Source organism: Bos indicus, chromosome 17, assembly GCF_029378745.1.
Source record: "Bos indicus isolate NIAB-ARS_2022 breed Sahiwal x Tharparkar chromosome 17, NIAB-ARS_B.indTharparkar_mat_pri_1.0, whole genome shotgun sequence".
Taxonomy (NCBI): domain Eukaryota; kingdom Metazoa; phylum Chordata; class Mammalia; order Artiodactyla; family Bovidae; genus Bos; species Bos indicus.
The window spans coordinates 48,185,950-48,196,428 of NC_091776.1; positions in this window are offsets into that span (position 1 = coordinate 48,185,950).

Sequence of the window (10,479 nt, forward strand, 5' to 3'; positions counted from 1 at the left end):
TGGACTCTGTACCACTAGTACCACCTGGGAAGCCCCCAGGTAAAGCTTAAGTAATCTCATGAAGAACTGAAGCAGGAGCCTGGGGTACAAGGGGGAAGGAGTAATTTGATGCATAAATCCTACACAAGCTACAACTTCTGCAGTCAATGCAAATGATAAATCTTTTTTAATGGATTCCAGAGGCCTGGGAGGGGTGATAATCAATAAAGCCTTCTCTTTCCCCAAGGAAAATGGTGGCAGTGCATTCTGTCTGTCCCGCATTGCAGAAACCCCCAAGGAAAGGTTTTCAAGCCTCTTATATCCCCAGCTGTGCTTCTCTGAAACTACCCCAAAACCATCTTTCCTGATTTCAAAGATACACACACAAAAAAAGCTGCTTGGTACTTTATTTGTCCGCAGCATGCAGCTTGTGGGATCATAGTTCCCTAAGGATCGAACCCGTACCCTCTGCAGTGGGAGTGTGGAGTCTTAACCACTGGACTGCCAAGGAAGTCCCCTCAAAGACAACTTTGAGTGAGCCACAGCTCCTAAATCTCACATGTCATTTTGAGTAAAATTTTAGGCCTTGTGCTATGCTGCCCACTAACAGTATAAAAACGACAAGGTAACATATGTGCGAGACTGTGATGGAACTGCATAATGATGTCCTTGGATAGAGGAATCTTAATTCTACAAGGTTTGAGAAGGACCAGGTACAGCAAATTTAGCCAAGACCTAAACAGAGGGCACACAGCTGCCAGATAATTGCTAAAAGCAGCAAAAACCACCTCCATTATATCCAAACTGTAATATTTCTAGCCTACTCTGCTATCTAAATGGTAGTGAAGTAAGAGATAGACAGGCTCCAGGTTAGGCATTTATAACCAGCTTGCTATTTGCTCTCCGGAATGGAAGTAGCAACTGAGACAGGGTAAACAGCCGGGCTTTGCCTCCTGTGGACGCTGTGCGATAATGGTCATGGCAGGAACAGAGACGGGCTAAACCTTGTCTGAGTAAAGGATCAGAAGGTCACATATTTCCCATCCTTGGGGCAGGGGAGACACTGCACGTGTGCAGAAAGGCTCTATGGGGGTCATCAACCCATAATATGTGATGCTAATATGTGATCCCAGAGGCCTCTGGGCTGGAATCCATCTTGAAAAAGTTGGACAGTTTTATCATTTGAGAGAAGCAACAGAATATCCTTAAAAAACAAGAGGTAGACCCAGACTCCCTGATTTCAATTTCTGGCCCTTCCACTTTTTACTTTGATGCACATAAGTGATTTATTGATCATCTCTCTGCTTTCATTTTCTAATCTTTAAAATGGGAAGAATGATAAATCTCTTTAAAATATAATAGTGAGGATTGAGCTCATAGATACAAACTGCTTAGAACCACTTCTGACACATAGCACAAGTTTAATGGATTTGTGGCATATTATCTTCTTATCTTCAGCCTCAGGATGTTTTCAAAATACCTCACACCTCTTTTTCCCCCGAAACAAAAAAAGGGGGCATGTTCTTCTAAGAAGCTGTTGAAGAGAGTTGGTTTTCTTGGTTTCAAGCAACAGAAAGTGACCCATTATTAGAAGGATATCAGAGGCAGAGATTAAAAACCTGAGAAATGAGTAAGAACCAAGAGAACCAGCTATTGGGGACCACAGAAAAGGTGACAAAAGCCACTTATGTCCCAGCTATAGGACATATAGTGATCACCTCTATATTTGACCTCTATATGTCTCAATATTGTGTGACCTCCTATATTTCCCGACTCCCTACACCAGTTACTCAAGAATCAGAATTCTTGGAAAAGAATGAGGTTGGCCAAATCCAGGACATGTGCTGACCCCCTCACCATCAGAGATGGAATCTCACTGTTTCACAGTGAGGGCTTCCCTAAGGGAATCACCAGTGTTGGACAACCAAAAGATGACAAAGGTCCACCCTAGTGGGAGCCCCTAATTTCTAAGCAATGCTCCCTCAGACAATGGAGGGTGTCCTACCAAGAGATCCAGAGAGTCCAAACCCTGGCAGTCCAGTGGTTAAGAATATACACTTCCATTGCAGGGACACGGATTTGGTCCCTGGTTGGGGAAATTAGATCCCACATGCTGGGTGGTGCAGTCAAAAAACAGATAAATAAAAATAAATTTAAGTAAACATTTTTAAAAAACTGAAGAAGCCATGCAGCAACATGGATAGACCTAGAGATTATCATACTCAGCCAAGTAAGTCAGAGAAAGACAAATACCGTATGATACCATTTATATGTGGAATCTAAAATACAACACAAATGAACTTATCTACGAAACAGAAACAGTCACAGACAGAGAGGATAGACTTACGGTTGCCAAAAGTTGGGAGGAGAAGGAAGGATTGGGAGTTTGGGGGTTAGCAGATGCAAATTAGCATGTATAGGTGAATAAACAGCAAGGTCCTGCTGCAGAGCACGGGGAACTATATTTAACATCTTGTGATAAGTCAGAATTGAAAAGAATATGAAAAAGAACATATATATATATATGTTCTGGGGGCTTCCCAGGTGGCTCAGTGGTAAAGAATCCACCTGCCAAGCAGGAGGTGCAGGTTTGATTCCTGGATTGAGAAGATCCCTTGCAGAAGGAATCAGTAACCTGCTCCAGTATTCTTGCCTGGGAAACCCCATGGACAGAGGAGACTGGTGGGCTACAGTCCATGGTGTTGCAAAAGAATCAGACGCGACTAGCGATTAAACACCACCACTAACAACAAATGTATAATGGAGTCACTTTGTTAATCATTATAATCAACTAGACTTCAATAGAATTAAAAATAATAATAATAAAAACACTCAAGAACCCATCTAGGTTTTTTGATGGAAGCCAAAGCAAACACTGTTTGTAGACAGCTCAAAAGGGCTGTCACTCTCATTCTCCCCCACCCCTTCCTACCTCTTCCCAATTACCAGGCTCAAAGAATTACTGAAATTAAATATAGCGATTGAAGCTGCCTATTGTGTCCTGGTATGTAATACATCACAATGACGCCTTCAGACTCAGCCATCCATCTGAATCCTCTCTGGTATGTGTTTCATACAATGGTTATTGTTGTGAAAAGAGACCCAGGAACGAGCTCTTGCATTATTCACTTCATTTATTTTGATACAATATTTGGAGCTACTTCATTAAATTTGCTTAGAGTGTCCTGTCATTTTCCCCTCTGCCAGTGTCTGTTTCACGGAGATAATATAACACACAGAGAGTGAAAAAAGTTTCCTTGGAAGGGAATAGAAATTATTTAACGTGATTTATAGATCAGCGTGAACGTTTTTCTTTTTTCCCCTCAAAGGCTCCAAAGAGCATGAAACATTTCATTAGTGAACATATCGGTGATTTGGCTTCTAAATGGCTGAGCCAATTAAGCTGTTGTTCTTCAAGATGAAGAGAGACCCTGTTTTGGCATTGTTTAGTCTTTTTTTTGGAGGGGACGGTTTCTCCAGGTGAAGCTAACTCTGACAGCAGAGATGCTAAACAGGCCGTAGTGTGTGGACTTTTAACTTTTATCCACGTGAGAGACAGAAATCTTCAAGTTCTAGGCTATCTATCTAGCTGATCAGTCTAAAGAAACAGAATCCGAGTGGCCAACTCATTCAGAAAGTGTTGCTTTTCTACAATTAATGACTGTCAACTGTTGCTAACAGATGCTAGGTGAACAGGATTTTAAGAAACTTGTTGAGGTCAATTGGATTTAAAGGTCCCTTGCCCCAGTTTCACAGTGGGAACCCTGAGACCCCTGGTAAAACAACAAGACTGATTTAAGAAGATGAGTCGAAATGACAGAATGTCAGAATTCCTAACCCAGTGCTCATCTCATTAGGCACATTGGCTCCAAAATTATCCAGAGATGAATATACAGAAAAGGAAGACGATACAAACAAGAAACCAGTGTGTGTTTATTTTTACTTCTCCAGCTTTCAGGAGAGGGAAAACTTCTATAATAGAATTGTGTGCCTGCAGAGGAGCTGGTGTTCACTGCTGTACCCCTGCAGGGCTGTCCCACCCCCACTCTGATTGGTCAGGGTTCGCACTGCTCATTAAGTATTTTGAATACAGTCACTGCATCTATGGAGAGGACCAGTTTAAAAAGGAAGGCATAGTGAAAAGATGCTCAATATCGCCAATTATTAGAGCAACGCAAATCAAGACTCCAGTGAGGTATCATCTCACAGTGGTCAGAATGGTCATCATCAAAATGTCCACAAATTACCAGTGCTGGAGAGGGTGTAGAAAAAAGGGAACCCTCCTACACTGTTGGTGGGAATGTAAGCTGGTGCAGCCACTATGGAGAACAGTATGGAGGCTCTTTAAAAAACTAAAAATAAAATTACCATAGAATCCAACAATCCCGCTCCTGGACATATACCCAGATATGACCACAATCAAAAAGATACATGCACTCCCAATGTTTACAACAGCACTATTCACAATAGTCAAGACACGGAAACAGCCTAAATGTCCATTGACAGATGAATGAATAAAGATGTGTTACATATAAATACGGGAATACTAAAAATGAATGAAATAATGCCATTTGCAGCAACATGGATGCAACTAGAGATTATCATACTAAGTGAACTAAGTCAGAGAAAGACAAATACCATATTTCACTTATACATGGAATCTAAAATATGGCACAATGAACTTATCTCTGACATAGAATCATGGACATAGAGAACAGACTTGTAGTTGCCAAGCAGGCAGGGAGAGAGAAGGATGGACTGGGAGTTTAAGGTTAGTAGGTGCAAACTATTATATATAGAATGGATAAACAGCAAGGTCCTACTGAATAGCACAGGGAACTATATCCAATCTCCTGGGATAAACCATAATGGAAGAGGATATTATTTTTAAAAGAATGTATAATATAGGTGTGTAACTGAGTCACTTTGCTCTACAGCAGAAATTAACACATTATAAATCAATTATACTTCAATAAAAAATAAATGTAAAAGAAGGCATCTTACAATGTCTTATGTAGTATTTAACTTTTTCCTATTTATATAATACCTTACTGTACTATTTATTCCAAAAAGATTTGACATTTAGTGAGAAATTGAGGAAAAGAAATACACAATTATTCCTTAAGAAAAGAAGTTAAAGGCAGTTTATCTAATGCAGGTAAAACTCGACTTAAGCAATATGTATATATATCTAGATGTTCACATTTTTAGGTTCAGTTCACATTAATAAGAGCATTAAATAAAGAGATTCTATGGTCACATAAAAGAGCTGATTTTTGCTATCCTTTCTCCCTAAGAATCAATGTCGTCGTTTATACTAATTTATTGCCTTTTCTTTGGCGATGTCTGCTCATAATATAATAGATGTAGAGGGACTTCCCTGGTGGTCCAGTGTTAAAAATCTGCCTTGCAATGCAGGGGATGTGGATTTGATTTCTGATTGGGGAACTAAGACCCCACTTGCCTCGGAACAACCAAGTGAAAGAAAGTGAAGTCGCTCAGTCGTGTTCAACTCTTTGAGATCCTATGGACTGTAGGCTACCAGGCATCTCCGTCCATGGGATTCTCCAGGCAAGAATACTGGAGTGGGTTACCATTTCCTTCTCCAGGGGATCTTCCCGACCCAGGGATCGAACCCAGGTCTCCTGCACTGGAGGCAGATGCTTTAACCTCTCAGCCACCAGGGAAGCCCTTGCAACTACTGAGCCCACATGCCACAGCTAGAGAGTCCACGTGCTTGCAACAAAAGATGCTGCATGCCACAACTACGCCTCAACACAGCCAAATAAATAGATAAATAAAAGATGTAGAAATCAGAAAAGGAGGAAATCAGAGGAATATGAGATCTCTGTTCATTGCTGCAGTGATATTTAATGTGTTCAAATGTTTTCCTATGAAGCTTGAAAAACATTTTTCTAAATTGGGAATGCCTGCATGAAGTGTATCAACTTGCAACAGTAAGTTTTAGATAGCAAAACTTGGCATTATTAATATTAAGTTTATTTTTAAAAATTACCTTTTGAAAGGCATTGCATTACATCTAAAAAATTACAAAGTAAAAAAAAATGATAAAACAGGACATCGTGGTCACATGTTGTTTTGCAGTTTTAGTATCACACTTTCTCTGGTGACAGCATCTCAAATTTGCTTTGAGGAAGATGAAAGTGAAAGTGTTAGTCCCTCAGTCGTGTCTGATTCCTTGCAACCTCATGGGCCGTGACCCACCAGCCTCCTCTTTCCATGTAATTCTCCAGGCAAAAATACTGGAGTGGGTAGCCATTCCCTTCTTCAAGGAATCTTCCAACACAGGGATGGATACTGGGTCTCCTGCATTGCATGCAGATTCTTTACTGACTGAGCCCAATTGGATGCAGTCTGGTGAAGCTGTCGGTCAAGTTGCCCGGGCCTCCTCCATTCAGAGGATGTCCACCCAGGTGCCCTCAGTTTCTGCATTATACTGATGTTCTGATCCCTTGGTCCTTTCCTGTCCATTTTAAGTCTAGGTTTCAGCCTGATTTCCTATTTCAGAGAAATCCATTATTAACTTTTTAAACTTTTATTAATTTAATTTTTATTTAATATTGTGGCAGAAAGCAAAAAACTAAAAAGCCTCTTGATGAAAGTGAAAGAGGACAGTGAAAAAGTTGGCTTAAAACTCAACATTCAGAAAACTAAGATCATGGCATCTGGTCCCATCACTTCATGGCAAATAGATGGGGAAACAATGGAAACAGTGACAGACTTTATTTTTTGGGGTTCCAAAATCACTGCAGATGGTGACTGCAGCCATGAAATTAAAAGACGTTTGCTGCTTGGAAGAAAAGTTATGACCAACCTAGACAGCATATTAAAAAGCAGAGACATTACTTTGCCAACAAATGTCCATCTAGTCAAAGCTATGGTTTTTCCAGTAGTCATGGATGGATGTGAGAGTTGGACTATAAAGAAAGCTGAGCACTGAAGAATGATGGTTTTGAACTGTGGTGTTGGAGAAGACTCTTGAGAGTCCCTTGGACAGCAAGGAGATCCAAGCAGCCCATCTTAAAGGAAGTCAGTCCTGAATATTCATTGGAAGGACAGATGCTGAAGCTGAAACTCCAATACTTTGGCCACCTGATGTGAAGAATCGACTCATTTGAAAAGACCCTGATGCCGGGAAAGATTGAAGGTGGGAGGAGAAGGGGATGACAAAGGATGAGATGGTTGGAGGGCATCAGCGACTCAATGGACATGAGTTTGAGTAAGGTCTGGGAGTTGGCGATGGACAGGGAGGCCTGGCGTGCTGCAGTCCATGGGGTCGCAAAGAGTTGGACACGACTGAGCGACTGAACTGAACTGATTGTGGTATAGTTGATTTACAATGTTGTGTTAGTTTAAAGTGTACAACAAAGTCATTTAGTTATACATATACATGTGTCCATTATTTTTCAGATTGTATTCCCATATAGGTTATTACAGATGTGAAATGGAATATCATATCAATAAACAAGGATGTAACAGCCATCAGTGACTTCAAGCCTCCAAATGTGACTGAGGGCTCCCAAAAGGGAGCATAATGCCTGAGCAGATGCCATCACCCCGCTACAGTGATTGCTGAAGAGCCCTGGGGGATGTGAGAAATTAAAAAAAAAAAAAAAAAAAAACAGGATTTGGCCCCAGATAGCTGAGGTGCATATGAAAGGAATGAATTCAGTAAGCCCAGATACTTGCATCTTCCCATACACAGAAGAGCGCTAAACTCCTCACTTGATATCTAGGTTTTCTTACTACTTAACAATAATCTTTGATGTTCAGACTGCCTGCCCCGCTTTGTTGCAAGAAAGTATAGAGCATGACTCCCCGTCCTGCCTCCTGAGCAGTTTTCTCAGAGCTACTGAGATGCTGTATCCAGGGCTTCGGGTACCAAACATTCCCACCAAATAAAATAGCTCTCTGCTTTCAGGTTGTGACTGACCTTTCAGTTGACACAGACTATTGAGTCTAGTACTCTGTGCTGTAGACTAGGTTCCTGTTGATTACTTTGTTTATACTAGTGTGTATCTGTTAATCCTAAACTCCTAATTTATCCCTCCCCCCAATTTTCTATTTTGTAAGATACCCCATTACCTTATAATAAAGCCTATTTCTCTTTAAATTAGTCAAAATCATAAAAGATAGGTATACTTGTCCATGGAGAATCCCATGGACAGAGGAGCCTGACAGGCTACAGTCCATGGGATCGCAAGAGTCGGACACGACTTGGCGACTGAACCACCACCATACTTGCATATATAACTGAACCACTTTGTTGTACACCTGAAACTAACATAACATTGTAAATCAACTATTCACCCAATAAGGGGCTTCCCAGGTGGCTCAGTGGTAAAGAATCTGCCTCCCAATGCAGGAGATGCAGGAGACGCAGGTTCAGTCCCTGAGCGGGGAAGACACCCTAGAGGAGGAAACAGCAACCCACTCTGATGTTCTTGCCTGGAAAACCCCATGGACAGAGGAGCCTGATGGGCTACAGCCCTTGGGGTCACAAGAGTCAGACATGACTTAGCAACTGAGCACACACACATACTCCAATAGAAAAAAAAAAAAAAAAGCTGACCTGGTGGGGAAAAATTAGTCAAAATCATTTTCTGTTACAACAAAAGAATGTTGGATTCTAACAGGAAAGAGTCAGTTTTGACTCTTCATGCTAGATCTGTGTTTTTGGTCACTTTTATTACTATAATCAGATATTATGGCCTGTCTCAGAGAATCCTGCCCCTATGCCTGAGTGCTTGCTGTGCTTAGTTACCCAGTCATGTCCAACTCTTTGCGACCCTATGGAATGTAGCCTGCCAGGCTTCTCTGTCCATGGGGATTCTCCAGGTAAGAGTACTGGAGTGGGTTGCCACGTCCTTCTCCTTCCTGATCCAGGGATCGAAACCAAGTCTCCTGCACTGCAGGCAGGTTCTTTACTGTCTGAGCCACTCAAGCTAAAACCTTTTTCTCAGAACCCTGTCCATCTGTAGATGGCAGAAAGGAAGAAATTAATACATTCCCCTGCCTGAAGCGTGCCATTCTAGGAGGTATTTGCAAGACTAAATGACCTTTTTACTTTGCTTCCTCACCTCCCTCTATCTCTGATGCATAAAGGAACCTGGCATCCAGACCCCCACAAGAGCGTTATTTTGAGACATTAGTCTGCTGTATTCTTGGTCAGCTGCCTTTCCAAATAAAGTCATAGTCCTTGCCACAACACCTGGTCTCTCAGATTCACTGGTCTCTCATGGGGCAAGCAGAGTGAGCTTGGACTCAGTAACAAATGAACCCCAAATAATGAGTCTCCTAATCTACTAGCGATGATATAAATCAATCCATGAGGTTGGAACAAGGAGTCATACTCCACAGATGGAATTAGTTCTCTGTAGGGATGCCTCCCTGAAGCAAATCTTCCTGAAAATACGGCTTGGGGACAAGTTATGGATGAGATTAAAATGCCTCTTGATTTGTCATCAGAAGCATCAACTAGGGAGAAATTCTGTAACTGTGAGACTCTTAAGATGTTATAAAGAGTCTGTTGAAAATAAAATATTTACTGTGACCAGTGTGAACCTCAAGAGAAGATCTTTGCTGCATCCTGCAGGATCTTTCACTGCCATGCATGGATTCTCTAGTTGCAACGCAGGGGCTCCAGAGCAGACAAGCTCAGTAGTTGCCACACACAGGCTTAGTTGCTCTGGGGCATATGGGATCATAATTCCCTGACAAGGGGGTGGGGGGGAACTGTGTTCCCTGCATTGCGAGGTAGATTCTTCAACACTGGACCGCCTGGGAAGTTCCAGGAAAGAGTTTTATCTGCTCCAGAGAAAGCATCTTACCAATCAATGCTTTATCCTGAGATACCTGGAAAGACATGCTGCTGCTGCTAAGTCACATCAGTCGTGTTCGACTCTGTGCGACCCCATACATATCCTAATTATGCTGACAAACTATAGCCATTAGCGCTTAATAAAAGAACAAGCGTGTGTGGGACCATTCTTCCTGTCCCCTTTTAATGGAATGGGGAGAGATGTGTTTAACTCTGGCACTTTCAAAGAGCCCCTGGCACCAGCAACCCTAGCATAACGTTCTGCAGCAACATACATTTCCAGGGTGACAGCGTGGAAAGCTTCCTAACCACCAGCAGCCACACCACTTTTTCATCCTACTTGCTCTGTGGACCACTCCTGTGTCAAAAGAGACCCTACCTGAGTTATGGCAGGGCTGGTAAGTCTCCTGTGCTCAGAAAGTCCACTTGATTATTGGTTGTTAGAGGCTGGTTTGTCCAAGCTGTGTGCAGAGCCTTGGGGAGAGGGAGGGTGGGGGCTGGACATTAGGGATGGGGCTCTTAATTATTTGCTGATTTGAACCATTTGAATAGGTGGTGGGTCCTGCCCAGAGATGATAACTGGGAGCAACAGGGCCTCTCCCAGAGCATCTGATTACTAATTCTGTCCAGCAGTCAGACCCACATGTGTCTCTACCCTT